At 40.6% G+C, this 18,050-nt stretch overlaps 1 protein-coding gene across 2 annotated transcripts in view; it reads left to right on the top strand.

Moving 5' to 3' along the window:
- Positions 1 to 18,050, top strand: part of RNF150 (ring finger protein 150) — a 284,261-nt gene that overhangs the window by 185,701 nt on the left and 80,510 nt on the right. The gene's annotated exons all lie outside the window — the stretch shown is intronic.

The following is an 18,050-nucleotide window of genomic DNA, read 5'->3' as shown; positions in this document are numbered from 1 at the left end:
TATCTCAAGCAACAATAACTAGCAGTAACCTGGAATTGACAGAGCATAGTGCACAGCCGGGGATAATGGTATAGAGGTATAGATCATAGAGGACCTGAGTGCCCACCTGGGTAATAGCCAGGAGCTGGGGGCCTGCTGAGGGGTTCAGCATTTGCTGTACATATAGCATGTGACACCATGTGGAATGTAGCTCAGAGGGATCTGACAGGAGCTGGGGGCCAGTGAGGAGACCGTTACTAAGTCAAGGTAAGAAATGCTGAAGGCCTGAATGGCAGCGTTGGCACTGGGAATGTAGAGAGCTTGATCTAGTCAGGAGAGATTTGGGAAGTAAACCCCCCATGAGACAGCATTCGGAGTAGTTGAAAATGGCTGCCCATATCAGCTGGTGACTGGTAGATACATCTGTATTTGTTTATTTAAAACATGCCCATATCTTTCCATTCTGATTCTAAACAATAGAAAAAAGTCCAGCAAGTAGCATCATTACTCAAAACCTGTAACAGAAGAAACAGATTTCAAGCACTGAAACATTTTATTACTCAAAAAACAAAAACAACAACAAAAAACCCAAACCTTGAGGACCAGCTTTGGCTTATCTTTTTAAGATTTTCTTCTGAGTTATTGGCCCCAGAACATGCCCATAACTTGGTCGTTTAGGCAGAGTTCTTTTGAATAGATAATTGTTGGTAAGGGCTATGTTGCCCTGCCTCTTCCTCTTCTCGCCATTTTAGGAATGAGACCGAATTTCAACTGTGTCGGTTTAAGAGCTCTCTTTGGTAGCTGTGGACATAGAAGATATCATACTGTCCTTTTTTTTTTTTTTTTAAACAAAAGTCTACACTTTTACAAAGATCAGAGCACAAGTAACACCATTTGTTTTGAAAGAGATGAAATGGAGACTTAAACACAATAATATGCCAAATTATAAATCAAAAAAGAAGACGTGGTTACTGTTAGAGTATAGAACAAATTTATAGTGAAGGACTAATGAAGCTTATATGTGCAAATTGGGGCAATAGATACTCTAACTTACAAAGGAATTTCTGGTGACATTTCAATATCTGAGTCAGACAGAACCTAAAAGGGTTAGGCCTGGGAATTTGGAAAAGGAATGTTTTGGAGGGCTGTTGAAAAGTCAATGCTGAAATTTGTTCTACGGGTTTTGATGAATTCTTTGAAAGGCCTGTTACAGATGCTGACAGTCGGCAAGATGCCCATACATCATCCCTGTCCAGTCAGCCAGCCAGCTGCTTTCCTTTCTCAGTTAATGTAACTGAGAGAGAGTTTTAACATGGACCTCATTATTGCCTCCTCAAATATTACAATCCATTAACTCCTGTGCTCTAGGACAGGTGACATTTTCCTCTACCAGAGAAACAGCTCTGGGAGACATCTAGTATAAAGTCCATGGCAAACAGTAGAGGGATCCACTGGTAAAAGTTTCTGAACAAGCATGCCTCCTATGACTTCCAGACTGACTTGCCTGGCAAGGCCCAGCCCCCTTAAAATCAAATTAGTAAGTTGTACTGAGCTAATGGAGATGTTAGCCACTAAGAATGGCTTGCATCCAATGGGCCTCCCTGGAAAACTGTTCACTATGTCTCAGGGAATTTTCTTGTTTTCGTTGGATGCCTCCAACCCAACCCACTTGGCCAGTTCATAGGCTCCCCTGCTTCTCCTGAAACTCTGATGGGAGAGCCAGGTGTTGGATCCTTTAATGACAACACGAGAAAATATCGCAGTTCAGTCCTGATATTCATCTGTGAACTTCCCTTTTTAGGGGCAAAGGGCCTTTCATTCACTCTCCCTGCCAGGTACTACAGGGTCATAATAAACCACATAACATAAAAATAACTTATTATCTCATATAAAAATGAACATCATTTTAATATTTGAAAACTTTAAAAATCACAATCGAGTTTTACTGAAAGTACTAAAAATAGGTACTAGCCCCTTAAGATTTTTAATGCCAGGGGCCAGTCTGATTGTAAGATGAGTCAAATAAACTGAATGTCTGTGGACATTTTCTGTGGACAGAAAATTCCAAACTTTATGAGTAAAAATAATATATATATATATATTACATATATAAAGCTCTGTAATGTGATCAGGATTCTGACTATGAGTCCTAGAACTTATGAAGCAGGAAACAAAGGGGTGCTTCCTAGCCAGGCAGAAATGGTCTATCCTGACTTTACCCTGCCATGCCTGTTACGTAGGCTTGATTAGGAGCAGATTTTTTTCCAAGTTCCTTTTTTTTTTAAAAGAGCGATGAGTGTTGGCTGATTTTCATGAGGTTTGACTTATCCTTTCATGCGCATGTTAGGCAGATTAGATTATTGGTCATCATTTTCACAGCTGTTCTTTATAGATGTGATTTTTAAAATAACTTCAAGGTTTATTGCTAATTGTGGGAAATTTTGAAAATAGAAGTATAAGGGAGTAAACAAATCTAATCTCACCACCGAGAAGTAATCATTATTAATGATCGGTAGATTAATTTTTTCTAATGCATAGATGTAAGCATCACATGTATATTGTCAAACATTGTAGAGTCAGGCCATTAATACAATTTTGTCTACTTTGTTATTTGACATTAAAAAGTAAGCATTTTCCTGTAACTTTAGAAATTATTTTAAGGGACACCTGGGTGGCACAGTCAGTTAAGCATCTCACTCTTGGTTTCAGCTCAGGTCGTGATCTCAGGGTCATGATCGAGCCCCATGTGGAGTTCCATGCTCAGTGCAGAGTCTGCTTCGGATTCTCTCTTCCTCCCACTCGTGTTCTCTCTCTCTCTCTCTCAAATAAATAAAGTAATCTTTAAAATAAAAAAGAAATTATTTTAAAATACTTTAGTGGTTGCATAATATAGTCCATTATTGGAGTTTATTTTAACTGCCCCCTACTGGTCAGCAAATAAATTGCTTCTAGTCTTCACCATTACAAAATCACGACCTTAATTGTTTATATTTTTTTCTGTATTTATCCCTCAAACTACATTCCTAACAGTAAATTTACTGGGTTAGAAGTGATAAGTTTTGCCTAACTGCTTTCCTGAAAGGTGGTAATGATTTACTCCCCACTAGCGGGATGAGAGCGTGCTTATGTTAGTGAAACTTCAGAACCGCGGAGTAGCATGGTTTAAGCATCTTTCTCATCTGATAGCCAAGTATAAAGAGAGTGCTTAGTTTTGGTTCCCATGTCTTTGATTTCTCTGAGACGTTACTATTAACTACCATAGTACTCTGTACTTAATCCATACTGTTGACCAAATCGTAAATCATATCTGATGTAAATTGTCATTGGCTGTAAGACGCTTCCTAATTTCAGAGATGTTAATTTGGGGGGGGTGGTATGGCCTAGAATTGGTAAAATATGATATTGACTATTTTTAATATTTGTTTTCATATTTTTAGTAAATAGTATTTCTCATTTTTTTCTCATTTGTTTTTATTTTGTTTTTATAATGCTTTTTGACTAAAAAAAAAGTACTTTATAAAATTTATGAATTTTATCCTTTGTTTATCTCTTTAATGCTTCCCTATCAAGAAATAAGATAACTGATCAATTAATTAATTGTATTTTTCAAATTTATCTGAAATTTTGTGGGTATAAAGCATCTCAATAGTCACTGCATATGAAAACTATTATTTAGAACACTCATTTTTTCAGAAATGTAATTTTACATACTCTGCCAAATTATAAGTTATATGGTGTGGTGGGAGTTTAAAATTTCATAGTTGCTTTGGAAATTTGTTTGACAATTTCTACTAAAGTTAAACACATACTACCCTCTAATTTAGCAATTCCACTCTTAGATCTGTCGCCAGGAAAATGAATGCATATGTTCACAGAAAGACTTGTACAAGAATGGTCATAGCATGTTTGCTCATAATGGGCAAAAAAAAAAAGAAAAAAAAAAAAAGAAAATAACCCAAATGTCTAACAACAGGTAAATCTAGATCAGTTTGGTATTTACATGCAATGGAATATTACTCAGCAATAAAAAGAAATAAGCTATTGCTGTATATCAAAGCACAGATAATTCTGAAAACATCTTGTTGGGCAAAAGAAGCCAGGTAAAAATAAATACGTACTTTATGATTCCATTTATATGAAATTCGGTCACAGGCAAAGCTAGTGCGTGGTGACCGAAGTCATAATGGTGGTTTCATGGCAAGGAGTGGGTATTGACTGGTAGGGAGAGGAGAGAACTGTCTGGAGGTGATGGAAACAGTATCCATATCTGGATATTTGTACATAAATATATACATATACACACTCAGAAAACCAAGCTTTCTTAAGATCTGTGCAATTTACTGTTTATTATACCTTCATTTCAAATAATGGAAAAAAAAAATGTCTTAAGCACCAAAGAAGCTATGTTGTGGACTTTTTTAAAAAGCAGTTCACTGGGGCGCCTGGGTGGATCAGTCGTTAAGCATCTGCCTTCGGCTCAGGGCGTGATCCCAGGTCTCTGGGATCGAGCCCCGCATCGGGCTCCATGCTCCGCTGGAAGCCTGCTTCTTCCTCTCCCACTCCCCCTGCTTGTGTTCCCTCTCTCGCTGGCTGTCTCTCTCTCTCTCTCTCTGTCAAATAAATAAATAAAATCTTTAAAAAAATAAAAATTAAAAAATTAAAAAATAAAAAGCAGTTCACTTTGTACATTAGTCAGAATTACATAAAACTTAAACTCAAAGTTTGTTGATGGTGTTTTCTAGTAATTTTTTCTTTGATTCCTTCGGGTTTACATGTATACACTGCCAAAAATTAGTGATCACTTAATCTAAGGGATTAAGGGAAGGAAACATGAATGGAAATGGCAGTGCTGATAAATGATGTCTGATGAGTTATTTTCTGTTGTACTTTCAACAGAGAAAATGCTGCCGTAGGAAAGAAGTCTTGAACTGTAATAACCTTGTTAAATATGGCATTCTGACTTCAAATGTCCTGATCGCCAGTTATATTAATCAACTAGACGCACGGGACGAATGCCAACCAGCTTTGCTGCCCCAGCCAAACGATATAATTAGACCAGGGTCAAGCTTTAAGCAGAGAGCCACCCTGTACCAGAACCTAACAGAGTGAGACACCTATAAAATGAGGGTTTCTGCAATTCCCTTGGAACTTGCATTCCCAAAGGATCCATTTCTTCCATTGTAGCTAAAACAGAAATTGAGTGTAGTCAAGAGAGGATCTTAGGATTTGAAGTTTTGTTGGGTTTTCTTTAATGCTCTTTAAACCTAATGCTGTGGGCAACTAGGTGAAATGAAGTGGCTGTTTATTACAATACTTTAACTTTGAAAAGCACTCTGCTGTTTATATATAAAGCTCCCTTACATATAATGTCTAGTTTCATCTCACAGCACCCTATACCAGAGGTAAAGCGGGTACCATTAATGCTCCTTTATTTTACTAAAAGAAACCCTTAACTCAGAGAGGCTGGTCACAGGGCCCAAAGCAAAGCCAGGTTCTCTGACTTCGGGGCCAGTGTTCTTTCCACTGTAAATCTGGCAGAAGATCTGACACCTTTGCCCCGCCCTCGGCTCTGGGAATATGGTTTTGCCTAAGTCGGCTCCAGAAACCCCCATCTCACTCTAAGCCAAATGCGGGAGCACCCCGAGGGAAATGAGTCGAATGGAGGCTAGCTTTAAGGGTTTTACTTTCTCCACAGTGGTTCCAGGCTTGGTTGTGTGGCCCTGAAAACAGGCCAGCTTTCTTCATAGGAAGGCAGTGCCGGTGCTTGTGAGGGAAGTAGTAATGTCCTTCAGTGAATTCTTTTTCTTTCCCTCCATCAGGTAAAACTGCTAACATAGTGTATTAGCTTGCCAAAACAAAGTAATTATGTTTTTAAACAATAGCCAGAATATGGTTACTGCTGGCTCTGTGTGAGAGCTCTTTTTTTCCTTTTTCCTTTTCCTTTTCTTCTTTTTTGTTTTCAACAGTGTTTCCATAACCTAAATAGGGGGGAATCAGGGAAATGCAGTTTCTCATAATAGGTCCACAGGTTTCAGACCAAGCCCAATAGCAGAGTCACCCCCCCCCCCCCCCAGTGAGGCACTGGGCCAGTTGGATAGGGTTACAACAGGGAGGGGCTGGTGTCTGCTTACCTGGCCTGATCCACACCATGCCCCAAAACACCACATTACCACATTGTCACCACTGCAAGGACTTTCTGTATAGGAGACATAGAAAAATGAGACGGTGTGGAAGGAAATAACTTGATGACCAGAAGACCATCATCACAAGGAGGAAGGGAAATCGAGCTCAGCTCCGTGATTCTTTTCCTCAGTGTTCATACCTCTCGGCTACTCAGCCCACCTAGATTATTTCAAAATGCTGATTTGGAGCCATCCTTTCCAGCTTTAGTTCCTGTTCTTACTTTTTAAATAGTCTAGTTTTCAACCCCACTGAGTTTCTCATACCTATCATGCTACTGCTGCTGTCTTTATTTACGTAAATTCCTTCTCCTCAGAGCCTTGCTTCCACTCCACACTTGAAAGTTCTTCCCATCCTACAGTTTCCTGATTTCCTCACAAAGTAACTGCTCCCTTCCTTGAATTCTGTGATACTTTTATTTGTATCTCTTTATGACCCATCCCTTCATATGTTTTACTAATATCACTTAATACAGTTAATGGCACCGTTATCCACTGACCACGTACTAGCCAAGCACTTAACCAACAAGTATTTAATCCTTACAACAACCTGGTGTGGTGTTTTCTTGCCAGGATAGCCAAGGTTTTGCAACAGCACCAACACCACCGAAAAGTCCCAACGCTCAGTGGCTATAACACAACAGAGATTTCTTATGTTTTGTGTTTATTTGTGCATCAACAAAGAGTGTATTCTCGTGGCTGTCGGGTGACAAAGCAGTTACCATCTCGAACATTGTAAATTTTGACAGGTCAGTAATTAAATCCCATGGCCTGAAGTGAAATCTGTTATTTCTTTCTTTTTTTTTTTTTTTAATCTTTCCAGAATTAGTCACATAGCCATGGCTACCAACAGGAGAGCCTGTACTCATCCCATGTGCTTGAAAGATGCAGAGGTAGCGAATCGGATGAATTATATTAATGAGTGCCTCAAATGGGTACTCGTATCCTCATTTTACAGGCAAAGAAACTAAGTTTCAGAGAGGGTAAGGGTTATCTCAGAACTGTAGCCAAACTGTGTCAAAAATGAAACTTGTTCTACCTCCCAAGCCTGAGCTTGTAACCTCTATATAGTACAGACTGTGCATCTTCCTATCAGCCGATCAATTCTTTGTTAAAAGCACCTCACCGGAGGGATGCATGTCTGACTCATCTTTGCAGCCCCAATGCCTCGCACAGTGCTCTGTATAAAGTAGTACTATATAACTATTATGCACTAATGAATTTGTTCTTCTCTGTTGATATTCCTACTTTTTCTGAGAACGCAACATCCCAAGTAGTGAGTTCTGGTATCAGCTTAAGAATCTCTTTAGCAACATACAGAAGTACTCTTCCAGATTTTCTCATGTATAGCTAAGAAATGCACCTTCCATACCGTATTCAAGTGCTGCTGTGTCAACGAAGTTCTTTTTTCACTAACAGGGATGGAAATAACCTACCGGTCTGCGTAACATAGCACAGGAGAAAATGTAGAGAAATCCCATGACACATTGAATGCCTGGGTTGCTAGTTATTGGACTACAGGCATGGCATTTGGGCCGAAGATAATGCACAAAGTTTCCATGTGTCTGTCAAAGCTGTGACAGTCAAGAGTCTGGTGAAGTTCTCATTGAATTCACCTGATTTTAGGAGCAGCTAGACAAATGGAATCCTGTAAGAAAATCAATGAGAGCAAGTTAGATTTCTTTTGTCCTCTCGGGAGGAATAGAATACATTTCTCCTACGCAACACCCGTGACACCGTCTGGGCTCAGTCGGCATTCTCTAAGTGCCATCCTCACTGCCGTTTTGGTCATCTAACCTAGTAACGCTTGTGCTCAGATCCATAAATCAGTGTTCCCAAAATGAGATTTTCATAAAAGGAATGGCTGTGTGTGATGTCTACCAGGCAGTCTAGGCAGAGCATAGCCTCATCAATGCCCCTAATATTCTTGTTGGGAGCCACTGGCCCCCAGAAGAAGGCAGAATTGTTTCATATTTTAGAATCCATAAAAATTAAGAGAAGTGCTTCCTGGGGTGCCTGGGTGGCACAGCGGTTAAGCATCTGCCTTCGGCTCAGGGCGTGATCCCAGCATTCTGGGATCGAGCCCCACATCAGGCTCCTCTGCTGGGATCCTGCTTCTTCCTCTCCCACTCCCTCTGCTTGTGTTCCCTCTCTTGTTGCCGTCTCTATCTCTCTCGAATAAATTTAAAAAATCTTTAAAAAAAAAAAAAGAGAGAAGTGCTTCCTGAGTGAGCTCTACCACGGAAAGCTCACTTACAAGGAATAAGAACTAAATTGTTGTTAATTAAATCATGACTTAGGGGAAATGGACTTTCAGAAATCATTTTTTCAGCAAACAATACTGAAAAGTATATCTTATTCTAGGTACTCTGCTAGGTTTTGGAGAAAGAAATCCTTTGACTCTGCCCTCCCAGTGTGTCTCAAACTCACTTGGGACGAAGAACAGGAAAGCAGGGTGAATCCTGAGCCTGTGGGGCTGTGTTCACCGTTTAGAGCTGGTATCCGTTCTGATCCGTCAGTGCCTGTGCTGTACCAGTTGTTAAAATACTGTTAATTTCACCTATGTAAATAAGTGATTAAAAAAAAAAAAAAAACAACCAGGGGTGCCTGAGTGGCTCAGTCAGTTAAGCATCCGACTCTTGATTTCTGCTCGGGTCGTGATCTCAGGGTCGTGAGATTGAGCCCTGTGTCTGGCTCCATTCTGGGCGTGGAGCCTGCTTAAGATTCTCTCTCTGCCGCTCACCCTTCCCTCTCTTAAAAACAAACAAACAAAAAACCCATGGTACTTTGGCTTCTAATGTGCCGGATAGTATTCTAAATATTTTATATTTTTCATCCTTTTTTCTTTTACAACTTAAATTTCTTCTCAGTTTAAAGACCTAAATCTAAACCAGATTCTTTTTTTGCAGGATAAATGGAATTATGCATTTCAATATTGGTGCAGTCTGCCATATTGCTCTCATAGAAGGTTAGACCAATTTATGTTCCCACCAAAAGTATATGAGTGTTTACCCCATTGCCAGCACAAGCTATTATCAAATTTAAAAATAAATGCAAATTATCCACAAAAATATTTCATTGTTTTAATTTCCATTTTTCTTATTTTAGTTAGGAAACACTTTTGCAACTATTTTTTTAAGATTTTATTTATTCGTTTAATTGAGAGAGAGAACATGTGAGTGTGAGCAGGGGTGGGGAAGGGGAAGGAGCAGAGGGAGAGGAAGAGAATCTCCAGTAGACTCTACACGGAGTATGGAGCCTGACACGGGGCTCGATTCCACGACCGTGAGGTCGTGACCTGAGCCGAAACCAAGAATCCAATGCCTAACTGACTGAGCCACCCAGGAGCACCACTTTTGCAAGTGTTTTAAGACATTTATCTGAAGTCTTAATTTCAGTTTGGGCAAAAATATCAGCAAGGAATATTCTTTCATCAACAGTAATTATGCATTTGTGAACATGTATTAGAACAAATAAGGCAATTTTAAGATATCTGAATATAAGATCAACATGTAATCAGTGGTTTCCAATTCATTGGAATGATATTAGCGAAGCAGCACCAAAACTATGTATCTTTTTTCCTTTCTTTCTTTTTACCTTTTGACCTCCTCACCCATTTCTCCCACCTGCTACCGGCAACTTAACAATTTGGTCTCTATATCTATTTGTTGTCTAGCTGTTGTTGTTACTGTCTTTGTTTGTTTTTTAAATTTCACATACAAGAGACGTCATACAATATTTATCTTTCTCTGACTTATTTAACTTAGTCTAATGCTCTCCAGGTTCATTTATGTTGTCACAAATGGTGAGATTTCATTCTTTTTGTGGCTGAGTAATATATTCCATTGTGTAAGAGAGAGAGAGTGTGTGTACACCATATTTCTTTATCCATTCGCCCATTGGTGGACACTTAGGTTGCTCCCCTATCTTGGCTATTGTAGGTAATGCTACAAGGAATGTGGAGGTGCAGATGTCTTTTTGAGTTCATGTTTTTGTTTTCTTCAGACAAAGACCCAGAAGGGGAATTGTTAGATCATATATGATAGTTCTATTTGTAATCTCTGAGGAGCCTCCATACTGTCTTCCACAGCGGCTGCAGCAGTTCGCATTCCCACCAACAGCGCGTGCTGGCCCCCTTTCCTCCGCATCCTCGCCAACGCTTGCTATGTCTTGTAATGTCTTGAAAAAAAGCCATTTTAACAGGTGTGAGGTGATATCTCATTATGGTTTGAATTTGGATATCTCTAATGATCAGTGATATTGAGTGTTCTTTCATGATTTGTTGGGCATCTGGATATCTTCTTTAGAAAAATGTCTATTCAGATCGTCAGCCCATGTTTTGCTGTCAGGTTGTATGAATTCTTTATATATTTTGGATATTATCAGGTACATGACTTGCAAATATCTTCTCCCATTCAGTAGGTTGCCTTTTTGTTTTGTTGAGGTTGCCCTTGTTCTGCAGAAGCTTTTTTTAGTTTGATGTCATCTCACTTGTTTATTTTATTCTATTTGTTTTTTGTTTTGTTTTGTTTTGCTTTTGTTGCTTTTTGCCTTTCATGTCAGAGTCAAAAAATCATTGCCAAGCCCTATGTCAAGGAGCTCACCGGCTGTGTTTTCTTCTAAGAGTTTATGGTTTCAGGTCTTATGTTTAGGTCTTCAGTCCATTTCGAGTTAATTTTTGTGTGTGGTGTAAGATAGGGGTAGACTTCTCGTTCTTTGGCTGCCCAGTGTTCCCGTCACCATTTGTTGCAGGGGCTGCACTTCCCCATTGTGTATTCCTGGCTTCTTTGTCATAAATTAATTGACTGTATTTGCATGGGTTTATGTCTGGCTCTCTGTTTTGTTCCACTGATCTACGTGTGTCTGTTTTTATGCCAATACCATACTGTTTCAACTATTATAGCTTCGTAATATAATTTGAAATCAGAGAGCATGATGCTTCCAGCTTTGTTCTTTTTCAAGATTGCTTTGGCTATTTGGGGTTTTGTGTATGTAGATCCATATAAATTTGGGGATTATTTATTCTATCTCTTTGAAAATTAACAATGGAATTTTGATAGGGATTGTATTGAATCTGTAGATTGCTTTGAGTAGTATGGATTTTTAACAATATTGAATTCTTCCAATCTATGAGCACAGAGTATCTTTCCGTTTATGTCTGTCTTCAGTTACTGTCCATATCTTATAATTTTCAATGTACAGGTCTTTCACCTCCTTGGCTAAATTTATTCCTTGGTATTTTTTTGGTGCAATTATAAATGGGATTTTTTTCTTAATTTCTCTTTCTAACAGTTCACTGTTAGTATATAGAAGTGCAACTGATTTTTGTGTATTGATTTTTGTGTCCTGAAACTTTACTGAACTCATTTATTCTAACAGTTTTTGATGAAGTCTTTAGGATTTTCTACATATAATATCATGTCATCTGCAAATAGTGACAGTTTTACTTCTTCCTTTCCACTTTCAATGCCATTATTTTTCTTGCCTAATCGTGAAGTCTAGGACTTCAATACTGTGTTAAATAAAAGTGGTAGAAGTGGGCATCCTTGTCTTTTTCCTGATTTTAGAGGAAAAGCTGTCAGCTTTTCACTGTCGCATATAACGTTAGCTGTGTTTGTCATATATGGTCTTTTTTTTTTTTTAAGATTTTATTTATTTATTTGACAGAGATAGAGACAGCCAGCGAGAGAGGGAACACAAGCAGGGGGAGTGGGAGAGGAAGAAGCAGGCTCATAGCGGAGGAGCCTGATGTGGGGCTCGATCCCATAACGCCGGGATCCCGCCCTGAGCCAACGGTAGACGCCCAACTGCTGTGCCACACAGGCGCCCCTGTCATATATGGTCTTTATTATGTTGAGGTACCTTCCCGCTATACCTTCTTCGTTGAGAGTTTTTATCATAAATGGATGTTGAATTTTGTCAGATGCTTTTGCTGCATCCATTGAGATGATCATATGATTTTTATCCTTCATTTTGCTAATGTGGTATAACATACTGACTGATTTGTGGGTCATCCCCTGATTGGTGTGCATCCTTGGAATAAATCCCACTTGATCATGGTGTATGACCCCTTTAATGTATTGTTGAATTTGTTTTTCTAATATTTTGTTGAGGCTTTTGGCATCATATCATGTTCATCAGGGTCATTGGCTTATATGTATTTTTTTTGTGGTGTCCTTCTCTGGTTTTGGTATCAGAACAGTGCTGGCATTATAAAATGAGTATAGAAGAGCTCCCTCCTCTTCTATTTTTTGGGAGAGTTTGAGAAGGATTGATGTTAATTTTTCTTTGAATGTTTGGTACATTGCACCAATGCAGCCATCTGGTCCTGGACTTTTATTTGTTGGGAAGTTTTTTATTACTGATTCAATCTCCTTGCTAGTAATCGGTCTGTTTAGATTTCCTACTTCATCATTATTTGCTCTTGTAGATTGTATGTTTCTGGAAACACATCCGTTTCTTCTAGGTTGCCCAATTTGTTGGCATGAAATTGTTCATACTGGTTTCTTATGAGCCTTTGTATTTCTGTGGTATCAGTTGTAACATTTCTTTCATTTCTGATTTTCAGTCGTCTCCCTGTTTTTCTTGGTGAGTCCAGCTAAAGACTTGTTGATTTCATCTTTTCAAAGACCAGGTCTTAATTTCATTTATCTTCTTTATTGTCCTTTTAGTCTCTATTTCATTCATTTCTGCTCTGATCATTGTTATTTTCTTTGGTCTACTAACTTTGGGCTTCATTTTTTCTTCCTTATGTCCTTTGTCCTTTGATTGTTATAACAGCCCTCTGAGGGATTATCACAAACAATATCACTTCAGAGGGTTGTTACATCAATTAAAGGATATTGTCATAAAAAACAAAAGAGAAAACTGAAACACAGGCAAGTTAAATTACTTACTCAAGGTCACAAAGCTAAGGAGTGGTGGTCAAACTCCAAAATTCGGAACACATACTCAGCTACTGCAGCTTATGTAGGAAAACACAATAGGGCAAAAAGGAACAGAAACTAACTCTCCTTGGCAGAGTTTCGAGAAAAGGGATGGGATGTTCAGAGAAGAGAAGGGATATCTGAGCTATGACTTGAAACATAAGCAAGATTTGACACACCAGGGGGAAAAAATTGAGAAGGGCATTCCAGAGTGATGGCGAAAGTATGGGGTAAATGTGGGGGCATAACAGAAGATGTGACAAGTGCCAGATTGGGTGAGCCTTCTGTGTGCTCTGTGTTCATGCATCTTGACTTGGTGCTATGCGGGGGGGGGGGAGGGGCAGCTGGAGCATTCCAAGTCTGCAGAGTGAGGTTTGCATTTCAGAAAGCTAAAGCAAGAATGGGAAACCAGACCATGTCAAGAAGAGCCCTGAAAAAAAGTTGGGTATAACTTTCTCTGGTACTTCATAATTCAAACATGAAAATCTTGTGGAAAGGTGATAGAGCTTGCCAACGCAACATTTACCAGATCCGTTGGGCAGTGGAGAATGGAGGAGTACAGAGCATTTAGAGGCCAGTGTTAGCCTCTTCCCAAATAAATCAAGCAAACTAATATCTAAGTATAGTCCTGATGAGGCCAATGTTTGACAGCTTTTCCCTTTTGGAGCCAAGTGAATATACTTAAGGCAGATCACTTGTCCCCTTGGTTTTGCCTGATCCCCAACCCCTGTAAGATACTGCCTCCTTAAAGCTGAACCACAAAAATACATTGGGAAAGAGTAACAGTTTGAATTCTCCCACCCCACCCCAACCCCCCACCCACAACAGTCAGTAGGGGAAGGAGGGTGGTGGAGCGCAGAATTAGGTAAAACCACTGGCTGTCAGACTGGGTTTGAGCTCTAGCTCGGCAGCGTACTAGCTCTTTGGAGAGTTGAACTTACTTCGATGACCTTCAGCTTACTCCTCCATAAAATGGGAATAATAATTTCTACCTCACAGAGCTGTTATGAACTAATAATGTATACAGCGTGCCTGGTACAACGTAGGCATTTAGTAACCAGTAGATATTTATTAATTAAGTTAAATTTGTGTTTATTAATTTAAAAGCTCTGACTTCATTGACAACTTTACAAATAAGATTCTGAGGCTCTGAGAAAATATCCTGACTACCCATAGAAGCACTAGATGCATCCTATTTAAATAGTTCATGTTGCCTGGGTCCCTGAGAGACTCGTGTTCTTTGATAACCGTGTCACTGAAGGGAATGAAGCAGCTTGTACTGGTGCTAAAAGGGAAGCCACGGAATTTTACTGTTAATGTCAGGGGCTGACAAAGCCCATGAAAACGAATGAGATAGAAAGGCCAGAAGGGCTCCATTCTTCATCCATGTGGAGAAGAAAACGCTATTTAATTGGAGAGAGTGTCACACACATAGGCAAAAGGACAACAACAACAAAAAAGAATTAATAAATGTGAAAATGAGCTTAACTGGGTCATTACTGCTAAAAAAAAAAAAAGGTGAGAACTTATTACTCATAATCAGCTCAGCGTCATGAGGCGGTTGTCAGCATCATCTTTTGTCAGGTGTTTGAAGAACTTTTTCCTAAACATTTGCTTCCCTTTGATGACTACAGAGGGAGAAGAGTTTTGGTCAATCCTCTGTTGTGTTTCCAGCTTGCCAGGTTTGTTAAGAGATAGACTCTCTTGTCCCATTGTTCCTCAATATGGACTTTCTCCCGCAGGCTTTGTTGAAACAGGGGAAGGAACAGTGCTGTACTGTGGATGGTACAAACAGGATGAGTTGAGATTGACTTTGTCATAGACATGTTTACTCAGCCATTGGTGCATCTCACTAAAGGCCCGATTCTTTCCCTATCTCTCTGTTTATTTATTGAGCCTAGTAACTTTTATTTTTCTTTCCATGGGGAGGGAAGAATTGTTTTGCAATCCCAATGATAAAGATGCAGTCTTCATATTTGATGGTCCACACAAGAAATATGGGGCTAGAAATAAATGAATGTTAGTTAATAATCAGCACGATCGCCCTCTGTGTCACTTTAGCACTTGGAGTTTTTGCCCTATTCTCCCTTTGATTTTTTCAAATTTGCCTTTACTTGTTAAAATGTTAAAAGTATATTCTAAAAAGTAGCAATCAGAGTAATAATATATCTAAAAACAAGATACAGTGCAGTGGTATGAATAAGATTAATGGTAGCTTATAATTAAGGAGGGCCAGGAGTTATGTTTTAAGCCTTGCGGTTATTATTTATCCCCTCTACCCCAACACACACACACACACACACACACACACACACACACACACGGACTCATTCACTTGCAAACTCCAAACTTTGAGGAAAATTTCACAGGTGAGCAGCTGAGTCTTAGAGATGTTAAGACTTGCCCAAGACCAAACAGCCAGAAAGCAGTGGATCCGGGAGTGTGGCTTTTCAGTGGCCTTTCTGTTGCAGTTCAGAGGGACCCACTGAAGCCCTGTGCTCCTGCATTGGTGGAGGGCCCTTGTCTTATTCATCTTTGTACCCAGCTCCTAGCACAGAACAGAATGGAACAACGGGGTGACGCAACCAGTGCTGTATTTTAGGAAGATAAATCTGGCAAGGATGAGTGGGATGAAAAGAACAGGAAAAGCTGGTGGCATGGAGAGCAGTTGAGAAGTTATTTTAATAATAAAGACCATTAACAAGATTAGGAGTGAGGGAGAAGCTTTGAGAATAGAAGGGAAGCAGAGCATGTGAAAGAGATTTAGCTAGAGGGAGGCCATGTGGCTTGATGGCGGTACGTAGGCAGTGAGGAGTACCAGGCCTCTGGATAAGTATCCATCCATGTAGCAAATGTTTCTTGAGCATCACCTTTGTGCCAGGAACTATTCTAGAGGCCGCGGATGAATTAGGCAAGCAAGAATTTTGCTCTCATGGACCTTATATTCTCATTGGGGGATGTACTGGTCAGTGTTCTACAAAGAATCCCACTGTATTGTACTATATTATATATCTCATATATATATATATATATATATATATATATATATGGGAGAGTTTTCAAAGCATTGATTTTTCAAGAAATTGGCTTAACACAATTATAGGGCTGGCAAGTCAGGAGTCTGCAGGGCAGGCCTACAGGCTAGGAATTCGGGCAGAATCTGATGCCGTGGACTGGAGGCAGAATTTCTGCTTCTTCAGAAAACCTCAGTTTTGTTCTTATGGCCTTTAACTGATTAGATAAGGCCCACCTCAATAGATTAGGATCATCTCCTCTATGTAAAGTCAACTGACTATAGATGTTAACCAGATCTGTGACATCCCCTCGATTAGGGTTTGATTGAATGACTGGGCCCTGCAGCCTAGCCAGGTTGACCCACAGAACTTACCATCACAGAGATGTCAGAATGACCAGTGCACAGAGTGGAATGCCTAGGGGCATTCGAGAATAATTACCAGCTTTTGCGGACTGGAGACTCTGGGAAGATGTCTCTGCATGTATCTCCAGCTTCCAGGTGGGTTATCTGAGGATTAGGGATCAGAAGAGACTTATTGAGGCTCAGACAGCTGCTGACTGGCCTCCCGTCGTTCTGACACCAGCACGTGTGCAGGAGACGCAGCAGAGGCTGCCTCCCCAGAACAGTCAGAAGGATCATGATGTCCAGCAGTTTTCCCAAAGGAACACCAGTTGCTGAGCACGTTCAGATTCCAAGCTTACTCCCCTAGTGAAGAGCCCGAACATGTAGAGGTCTGCACTGCTACTGGGGGGTGGGGGGGTTCATCCCGCGTTAGTCCCTCCCTCACTTCTGCCTGTGCCCAGCTCGGGGCTCTCGTGCCAGTCCATCATTCTGCCTAGAATGCCCTCCTTCTTCTCCCCTCCCCTCCATGCGGATAATGTCCGTGTAGCCCTCAAGTGTTCGCTTTGCCACTTCATCAGGAAGATCTCCCCTGAGTACCCAAACTAGATAAGTCTCCCAGTTATAAGCCTCCCCGAACCCCGTGTTCTTCTAATGCGATACGCGCACTGTTGTCGCTGAGTAGTTGATTTCTAGTATTTTATTAACATCTGCTCCTCCTGTTACACCCCCTAAGGGAAGAAGCCAAATCATTACCATGCTGATTCCCCACGTTGAGCACGATCCTTGGCATTTGTTACTTGTTGGCCGAATGTATGGATGTAGGAACAAATGAGTGTGATGTGTATCTTCCAAGGAATAAATCTGCGGGAATTCCAAACGATCATCTGGGAACATGATGACACATGCAGGTTGCTCCTCTCCTCCTGTTCTAATCCCCAACCTAATCCCGTCCAGTGTACAGCTAACCCCAGCCTCAGCACGTGGGTTTCTTCTCAGTTTCCATTTAAAAGCTGGCCCTTGCTGCGCTCTTCCCTTGTTTAAGGGTCCCTTTGAAGCATTTGAGCCTAAAGCCCTCTAACACAAAGTAAACGATTAGAACCGTTACTATGAAAGAAGACAAAGGCGAGAGAGAGTAAACGTATTCCGGGAATAGTGCAGCACCGAGGACGAAGTCAGGCACGGACGGGATGTCCTGCGAAGCCCTCATACTTCAGACAGACCGTTCCCTCTCTTCCTGCCCCAGGCAGGAAGTTCTGACTACTTCTGCCTGTGGTCAGGAGTCTTGTGAGTGAGAAGCAAAGTTTCTGACTCGAGCGGTCCCTGATGATCTCTTGGGCCCCTGAGAGCCAAGTTGAGTGAAAGGTCAGTTAGGAAGCCCCCCTCCTGCCCCTCCTAGTGCCCCGCTTCTGCTGGCTCGCAGGGAAGGCTCCCGGGCCTGGTGCGTGAGAGCGGCAGTGGCATTGAGCACATCAGCTGCGCCAACAGTAAAGGCTACAGGACGGCTCACTGCAGCTTCTGACTTGACAGCCAGCAGCCATCACAACATAAAATGTCATCTGTGTTGTTAAATGCTTCCAGGAGCTCTTCTGCCCTTTTGTGTAATAGCCC

This window comes from Ursus arctos, unplaced genomic scaffold, assembly GCF_023065955.2.
Source record: "Ursus arctos isolate Adak ecotype North America unplaced genomic scaffold, UrsArc2.0 scaffold_11, whole genome shotgun sequence".
Taxonomy (NCBI): domain Eukaryota; kingdom Metazoa; phylum Chordata; class Mammalia; order Carnivora; family Ursidae; genus Ursus; species Ursus arctos.
Note: the sequence above shows the minus strand (reverse complement) of the source record. Positions and strands in the feature narration are given on the sequence as shown.